Here is a 7,582-nt window from a genome sequence, read left to right as displayed (position 1 = left end):
GCCCACTTGCTGAGCCTGTCCGGGTCAGCCTGGATAACCTGCCTGTCTTCTGGTGTGGATGCTTTGCCCCAAAGTTTGGTGTCATCGGCGAACTTGGCCAGTCCGCTTCTGACTCCAGTGTCCATATCATTAATGAAGATGTTGAACAGTATGGGTCCAAGGACAGAGCCTTGGGGGACCCCACTGGTCACAGAACACCACGACGAGTGACTTCCATCAATTACTACCCTCTGGGTCCGACCCCGGAGCCAATTTTCCAGCCAGTGGATCGTGGAGGACCCAAGGCGACAACTGGCCAATTTCTCCAAGAGGCGATCATGGGACACCAGATCGAAGGCTTTTTTGAAGTCAAGATATATGACATCAATCTCTTCTCCCTTGTCCAGGTGATAGGTCACCTGGTCGTAGAATCAGACATGTACAACTCAACCAAGAAGTAGCAGTGAGTATACTACTTTTCAAATCATTCTTCCCTTCTATCACTAATAATGTTCATCACAATCTTGTCTCTTCCTCTTTCATATTATCCATCTTCCAAATCCTTTTGACTATGTCTTTCTTTCCTGTAGCTTTCACAAATGTGATTATAACGTGTCTTTGGCCACCCACAGCAGCATAATTATTTCTCCTATCCAATCTCTCATCTCCACTTTCCCTCAGCACGCAATATAATAAATTCCTCCTGTGGAACTCCATAAGGTCAGGATTCCAAAGGATTTTGTTTCTGGTGTAGGACGAGGTGTATCAGAGGGGGAGCTGCACTTCTTGGTTAGCCCTCTGTAGTAGCTTTGTAGATGTTAATCAGAAATTAATCTGGAATGAACAGTACTTGAAAAGGGGGATTCAGCCAATCGTAAGCCAACTTCTTCCAGTAGAGGTAACAGCTAAGTGGGTCTTTCTCTGGACTACAGACTCCTTCCCACACATCTGGCAGATTGGACAATTAGTCTTTTTCCTCAGTGGCACCTTATTTCCTGCCATTTAAGGGATTCATAAATTAGAAGTTCTACATGGTGACTCCTCTTGATTTTATAGCAGGGATAGATTTGCCCTCTTAAAAATAATCTAGTAGGATATAATGTATAGCATGCAGCTGCTGGACTGGGCAGTACATTCCAAACACCTGATTTAAACATTTACTGCTTTTTGTAAAATCTGTCATTTGAACTAAAAATTTTCCTTGTATGCTTTCTGGTTTGGGGTGAATTTCTTTTAAAAGTTTAAAGAGAATTCATTCATCCATAATTGTGTTATCCAGTGTGATAAGCAGATATAGCTTGTGTGAGGCTGATTTACAGGTTATAAAAAACTTCAGGACCCTTCATCACCTTCAGTGATTAAAAATGATATCTGGGCCTCCTCTGTTTGTTTGTACTCTACCACATTAGTGAATTCTGTGGCAGGGATCTGTGCTAATCTGTTGCTAGCTGGGGAAAGCCAATCTGTTCAGTTTAGTGTTATTTTTATCTCCCTGTCCTGAGCTTCTCTGAACATTTTTCTTTTCCTTTACTCTCCTATGCTTTCTGCTTAAATGATCACTATTATTATTATTTTACTAAAACTCTTGTATAAGATTTAATTACAAGGCTTACCTACAAGCAGGTCAAAACATTTTGCATTGTTTCACCTGCATTACAGGTATATAAATATTAAATTGTTGTAGCACTTAACCAGAGTCTTTTCAGAGTAAAAAAACATAGTACACAAATGTATGCTTTATACATACATAGTCATTGCCATTGTTTCATCTGATGGTTTCACTTTTCTTTTATATGTCCTTTATAAGCATTAGTGTGGAAGGACATGTTTTTGTTAAGAATAATATTAAGAAAACCTAGGCCGTGTTGTTTAAAGGGTATGTTTTTCATACCTAGATTTTCCTTTTTTTTTTTTTTTAAATAGTTTTAAAAATAATGTTGACTACTTCTTTAAGATTTTAGCACAACTAATGCTAAGGAAAGATGCAAGTTTAATAATAAAATTACAAAACTTGGCGTCTAAAAATTAGGTATTTAGCCATTTATGCATGCCTGTGCACATTTGAATTGCACATTCATAGCAGGTATGCATGAGCTAAGCCCATGCAAGATTAACCCAAAACTTGACCTAAAGTGCATAGCCATGTCCTTCAACAAACTCCTAAATACACGTTCTAAATCATCTATGAGCAACTGATATATAGGGCTGTGCAAAACAGCAATGTTTAATTTTGTCTTCCATTTCGCCATTTTGATGAGACAGTGTTTCGTTTCATTTCGTCGAAACTGTTTTTCTGTTTTGACATTTCGCCCATGGGCTATAATGGGGAAGCATGAAAATGCCTATAACTTTGTCATTTTGTGCCTGATTTGGATGAAACTTGCAAGGATGGAAGCCCTTTCTGAGGGCATGAAGCCTGCCAAGTTCCATGGAGATAGGTATAGAGGTTTCTGGGAAACTGCACCTCAAACTGTTCAAAGCAAAACTTGTGACACTTGCCAGCAACAGCAGCCTTCTGTCATCCTACGTGCAGATCCAGGGGCCCGCACCCCTGGGAAGGCTGCAGGGCTTTGCCGGACTCCTCTTGGGAGTGCAAGACCCCGGATCTGCATGCCAGATGATAGGAGGCGGTGGCTGCTGCTGCTGCCTAGGACTGGTGCTGGGCGCTGCCCACGCCCAGTGCCAGGAAGATTGGTACTGCTGCTGGTCTGAGGCAGCAGCCTCCTGTCGTCTGGTGCACAGATTGGGGGCCCACATCCCAGGAGGAATCTGGCACAGCCCCACAGCCCTCCCAGGGGTGCGGGTTCCCAGGTCTGTGCATGGGATGACAGCATGCTGTCGCTGCTGGCTGGGGCCAGTGGCAGCACCCGTCTTCCTGGCACTCGGCACAGGCTGTACCTATAGATTCATAGATGCATAGATGTAGGGTCGGAGGGGCCCTGAGCATATCAATTCCAACCCCCTTCTCTGGGCAGGAATGAATACTGGGCTCATATGACCCCAGATAGGCACTTATCAAGCCTCCTTTTAAAGACCCCTAAGGTAGGAGCCAGCACCACTTCCCTTGGAAGCTGGTTCCAGATCGTGGCCACCTGTGCTGGTCCCAGCTGGCAGCAGCAATCTCTTGTCAGCTGGACCGCAGATCGGCCCACCTGCACCCCCAGGAGGGCTGCGGGGCTGTACTGGACTCCTCCCAGGGGTGCGGGCCCCCAATCTGTGTGCCGGAAGACAGGAGGCTGCCGCTGCTGCCTGGGACTGGCGCTGGGCACAGCCCGCACCCAGCACCAGGACAATTGGTGTTGCCGCTGGCCCAAGGCAGCAGCGGCAGCCTCCTGTCATCCAGCACACAGAACAGGGGCCCGAACCCCTGGGAGGAGTCTGGCACAGCCCTGCAGCCCTCCCAGGAGTGCAGGTCCCCGATCTGCACACTGGATGACAGGAGGCTGCTGCTGCTGCCTGGGGCCAGGACTGGGCACAGCCTGCACCCAGTGCCAGGAAGACCCTGCACTCACCCATTTGCTCCCAGTGTCCCAGCCCCACGGTACAGGCGGGGAGAAGCATGTAGTCCAGCACAGCCCCGCAGCCCATCCAGGGGTGCAGGCGGGCCCCCGATCTGTGCACTGAATGACAGGAGGCCACTGCTGCTGGCTGGGACTGGTCCTGGGTGCAGCCCGTGCCAAGTGCTGGGAAGACTGCCGCTGCAGCTGGCCCCAGCTGGCAGCGACAGCATGCTGTCATCCTGCGCACAAATCCAGAGGCCTGCACCCCTGGGAGGTCCTGTGAGGCTATGCCAGACTCCTCCAGGGGTGTGGCCCCTGGATCTGCATGCCAGATGACAGGAAGTTGCTGTTGCTGGCTGGGACCGGTGCTGAAGCCAAGTAAGCCTGGCTTCAAAACTTGAAATGTTTAGAAACTTTGGAAATGTTTTGAGTGCTCTTGTTTCATTTCGAAGCAGCTTCAAAGGCTTTTGTTTCATTTCGATGTAGCTGTTCCGAACTCGAAACTCTTAGAAACGAAACACCCAGCAAAATTTTGCACAGCCTTAATGTATAAGTGTTGGTAATCTTAGCCACACACTAGAAGAAGCAACTTAATGGGTGTTGGATCCCTCTTCTAACTCCCTATTGTTTGAAACAGTTTTTCCTCTTCACCTGTGTAAGTCTCCTGGTATTCCAGTAGGATACAGTCTAAAATTATGCTGATCCCCATATTCTCCTGTTCCTGGCATTGTATACTGTGCATGAACTTAGTTCAGATGTTCATTTGAGAACTTCCTTGAAGGAACTCTGCTGTCTCTTTGCAGTGGGGATGAAAGGTGATCCTTCTTTGGGGAGAAGTGAGAGATCAGGATTGCCTTAATGTTTGGAGCCTTCATGCAGAGACCTGGACAACTGATTAAGCAGATGTAATCTACAGTTAATTGCCTTGTAAACCCTTTGTTTTGCTAAAATTAAAGCCTGCCCTTGTTCTAGTGACATTCTTTACTTCCAGAGAGGCAATGCACATTGCATAAAATATCTTTGTGTTTATATCAAGGTTAATTTGGTATTATCTTTATTTGGATCAATGGTATGGTTGGACCAATGGAGAGTTGTTGGACAGGGTTGTGGGCATATCTCTACCAACTATTCTGTTTGTCCAATAAAAGATATAAAATAAACCTTACTTCTCAGGTATTCCCTGGGTTATCACAGCTGCAATAACACTCCTACCCTATTGCAACATTGCGTTTAAATCCATGGTTTTCAAACTTTTTTCATTTGCGAACCTCTAAAAAATTTTGCATGGATGTGTAGACCTCTTTGAATTGTAAGTGCAGGCATTCACATATTCTGATTGATCAGTCATCTTTCACAGATCCCTTAGACATAGTCTGCAGACCCCACCCCCCCAGGGGTCTGCAGACCACAGGTTGAAAATCACTGGTTTAGACGAAGAGATACAACATGTATGCTGCAGCTTGAGTTATAAATGCAGTCAATTATGGATATTTTCTTGGGTATTTTCCTTATAATATAGGCCCTGCGATTCTAAGAAATGGAACTTCCTGTGCAGAAGTGTGTACTTTTCTACAAATTCCCTGTCTTCTTTTTTTTATGAAAAGACTCTAGGAAGCAAACCAGCCTGGCATGATCGTATAAATCTATGTCAAACCTTTCCCAATACACCCCCAGTGACCAAGAGTCAGGGTAATGAACAAATCTAAGTAGATTGATTGTGAGGACAAGCTCACATGGATACTTTTCCCATGTAGCTGAACTTCATTATTATTCCCTGAGGGGAGGTTGCCTGGGCTACAGACTCTCAAATGGTGGGGAAAACAACATGAGAAAGGAGACTTGAAAAAATTGTCATGCTAGTTTTTGACACATTAGCAGATCAGGATAAATACTAGGCTTCCCCAGAGTCTTTGTCTCAGCCTGCAAGCACATGTGAAAACTAGGAAACAGAGGTGTAGTAAACTCATTTGGCACTGGGGGAGTGGGGCAGGGTATACCAACCACTGTAGATGGCAGCGGGGGGAGGGGAAAGAAGGGAAGTCTTACCTGCCCAGGCTCTCTGCACACTGAAGGCAGCTGCTACTGTTGCTGCTTCTGCTCTTGTAGCAGTGTTGTCAGCTCTGGCAATAGCCCTGTGATATAGCCTTCCTGAGAATCATGCTTGGTGCCCCATTTGTTCCTCCTCTCCTCCTTCCCCTCCACCCCCCCAAAAAAATGCTATTGGGTGTAAGGCTGTGTTGCTGGGACAAGAACTCCCCCAGGGGCTGGGAGAGCACCATTCTGCGTGGCAGTCAACACTCACCCTCAGATATACTGCTGGGTGTAGGGCCCAGCCACCGCCCAGCTGGACAGTGCAGAACCGCCTGTTGTGGCAAAACTCCATGGGAGGGGGGGATTCTGGTGCCCCTTCATAGTCAGGGCCTAGGACTGGCACCCCTCCCCGCCCCGCCCCTTCTCCCCCTCTCCGTTAGGCTGTTACTACAAACTGCCTTGTTATACATTGGATCTCATGTTGGCCAACAGGTGGCAAAATAAGCTTTTCTTCCGTCTGAAAATGCATCCAGTGTGTCTGAACTGCGTGTAAACAGCTGGAAGTAGTAACAGAAGCCAGCACTTAGTATCTGCAGCAGCTCCAATGGGGGCTGAGAGAGGCACTGGCACACAAAAGCTCATACTGGTGTTCTCAGGAGCCATCCTACCAATCATGGAGTGGCAGCTACCAATCATGGAGTGAGCTGGACTCACTTTTTTTGCTTCTTCCTCTCTCTACCTTCTCTTTTCTCCCATCCCCTGCCTGCTTGGAGATATGAGGCAGAAGTCAATGGGGTAAAAGGCAAGCTGGGTTAAATCACATGTTCATATGTGAAAAGAAATTGGGCTGTCACATATGTAAAAACTAAGCCCCTTGCTGATTTGCACCCTTTGACTTCAATAGAGTTGCTCGGCATGCAAGTCAGAGTAGAACTTGCCTCCTGCTGTGGGATTTTCCAAAAAGCCTAAGACACTTAAGAGTGCTCCTTGTAGCAAAGGCTTCAAACATATTCAACCCCAAATGATGACCATGATAGCAGAGTTAAAAACTCATTCAGTTTGAGAAATACAAGGGCTTAATACAGCCATAGATTTACATGCACACAGATGCCTTGTGGCATCTACATGCACAGACCTTGTGGCTGCCTATGGGTTCATCACGGGGGCACAGAAGGGAATTGGTGAGTATTTATTCACCAAGGCGCCCCCGGGGGTTACAAGAAATAATGGCCACAAGCTAGCAGAGAGCAGATTTAGATTGGACATTAGGAGGAACTTCTTCACAGTTCGAGTGGCCAAGGTCTGGAACAGGCTCCCAAGGGAGGTGGTGCTCTCCCCTACCCTGGGGGGCTTCAAGAGGAGGTTAGATAGGCATCTAGCGGGGGTCATCTAGACCCAGCCCTCTTTCCTGCCTATGCAGGGGGTCGGACTCAATGATCTATTGAGGTCCCTTCCGACCCTAATATCTATGAATCTATGCACACGTTCTATGATTGGGTTTTCATTGTCTGTTTAATTAGCAGCTTCTTGTGGAAACAGATTCATGTAGGGTTTTTTCATTTATGCTAACTGCATACTACTTCCCGTATTTGTGTGTGATATTTTAAGCTTGATTACCTCCCAGTGTTGATATGTCTGTGCTGCTGCTCTGTGTTCAGCTGATGCCTGTTGGCTTCATTGTATGTTTCCAAAAATACAAACTTCAGAGCAACAGGGATTCAACCAAAATAACTCTTGAAAGGAAATAGTTGTAGCACGCGTAGGTAAGCTAAGCAGCCAAGCAATACTAAGTGTTAACTGTGCATTTCTTTCAACAATCCTGTCTCAGTGCATGCTGGAGTTTTGTCTCAAAATGCTTTCTAACTTGCTCTTTCTGCTCTGTTTCTTCATGCCTGCCTGGATTCAGAGAGAGGTAAACTATTTTAATTTCTCCACCATTCTCCATGTTTATCTGCCTGGCATTTAAGAGACACAGCTAGTATCGGTCAGCATTGTCTTACAAAAGCTAAACTTAAAACTCTAGGGAGGTCTAAACTCAGACTGTACTAGATCACATTTGTAATCTAGTAATA

The 7,582-nt window shown here is 46.1% G+C and overlaps 1 protein-coding gene across 5 annotated transcripts in view; it reads left to right on the top strand.

Annotated features, from left to right (window-relative positions):
* Window positions 1-7,582, top strand: part of APBB2 (amyloid beta precursor protein binding family B member 2) — a 290,361-nt gene that overhangs the window by 261,151 nt on the left and 21,628 nt on the right. For 2 of the 5 annotated variants that reach the window (XM_014525808.2, XM_025192057.1), the window contains exon 1: window positions 7,199-7,273. The exons of the other annotated variants lie outside the window; for them this stretch is intronic. The gene's annotated coding sequence lies outside the window, so the exon portion shown is untranslated. Of the gene's footprint in view, window positions 1-7,198; window positions 7,274-7,582 lie in introns of those variants that run through there. 5 annotated transcript variants of the gene reach the window in all.

This window comes from Alligator sinensis, unplaced genomic scaffold, assembly GCF_000455745.1.
Source record: "Alligator sinensis unplaced genomic scaffold, ASM45574v1 scaffold1550_1, whole genome shotgun sequence".
NCBI lineage: Eukaryota > Metazoa > Chordata > Crocodylia > Alligatoridae > Alligator > Alligator sinensis.
This window is presented reverse-complemented; position numbering and strand designations above follow the sequence as displayed.